The following is a 1,437-nucleotide window of genomic DNA, read 5'->3' on the forward strand; positions in this document are numbered from 1 at the left end:
AGTAGTTGAATAGTTGAGTAGTTGTATATTGTATAGGACTGTTTTCTGATGTTTAAAAAGAGAGATCCTTTCCAAGTTGTCAGACACTTGTTCATATTGTCGTAATCAGCTAGATATTCAAGAATTACTTTGGAAATAGACTTCTTCATGAATTCTGCATGACTTGTCCTTTTGTAAACATCAGAATACAACCCTGTGTGATAATTAACAACAGGCACTAAACTGCATCAGTGACAGGAAGAAGAGAAAGGTAAAACAATGAGTGTAGAAACAGTTGTTTCTGCAGGTTTTTTTTTTTAATGAGCAATTAGCAGATGCTCTTATCCAGAGCAACATATAACACACCCAGAGCAGCCTGGGGAGTATTTGGAGGTTAGGTGCCTTGCTCAAGGCCACTTCAGTCATTCCTGCTGGTCCAGAGAATCAAACTGGCAACCTTTGATCCCAAAGCTGCTTCTTGAAACTTTAGGCCATGGCTTAAAGTTATTGAGGTAAACAGATCCAGGTGTAATATCTGTAGGGATCCTTTCCATGTTGTCAGACACTTACAGTAACATTAATAAGCCTGTCAGTGATGAAAACAAGAGGCTTACTTTGACATGGATGTTGACCCCGTAGATTCACATTATATAGCCATTTTGAGGTTGCCAGTTATAGCATTCTTAATCAATCCTGGACCAATTTTTGTCCATCAATATGTGAACCTAAAGAGATGGGAAAATAGGGCCCAGGTTAAAAAAAAATCCCAGGGATGCTACATTTCAATGATGCCACATCATCACATCCCACCGAAGGAATGTTCAGATGTCTAGGATCCTTCAAATTCTACCAAGGACCGCATTCTTCATTCAAAGGCTTTCTCAACCCACAATCCTATGTGTATGTAAGAAGTAGGGCCTTTACAATTACACCAACACAACACACAAGCCTGGTTGTAAGATTAATAGGAAAACTTCAGTTTAGGCATGGTTTTACTGTGGGAAGTTTACATTTGGAATGCAAAGAATATACAGAAAAAAAACTGAGGATCTAGATAAAGTGGCAAAATGTGGTTTGACGTTAAATAGAGATTAGCGCCTGGAACACAATCCATGACTAAATCTGTTTTTGCATTTCTAAGAATGACTGGTTTTGAAAATACTATTTAATTTATTTTCTTTATGCTACCCTGTAGAACAGGATAAGCGGCTACAGATAATGGATATATTTCTTTCTTTCATTCCTCCTAAAGCATTCATGTTCCCATATTTACACTTCAGTCCTGAAGATGGCAGTAATGTACTAAGATTGCAAGCTGAACGACCAATTAAATTCAACAGAAGACACACACTAACTAGACTGTTCCATTGTGTATTCTCCAAATGCTAGAATCCGGACCCGTCCTACCAAGGAAGCATCATTGACATTGAGAAACACCTCTCGGTTCGCACACAGCCC

This window comes from Neoarius graeffei, chromosome 4, assembly GCF_027579695.1.
Source record: "Neoarius graeffei isolate fNeoGra1 chromosome 4, fNeoGra1.pri, whole genome shotgun sequence".
Classification (NCBI taxonomy): Eukaryota; Metazoa; Chordata; class Actinopteri; order Siluriformes; family Ariidae; genus Neoarius; species Neoarius graeffei.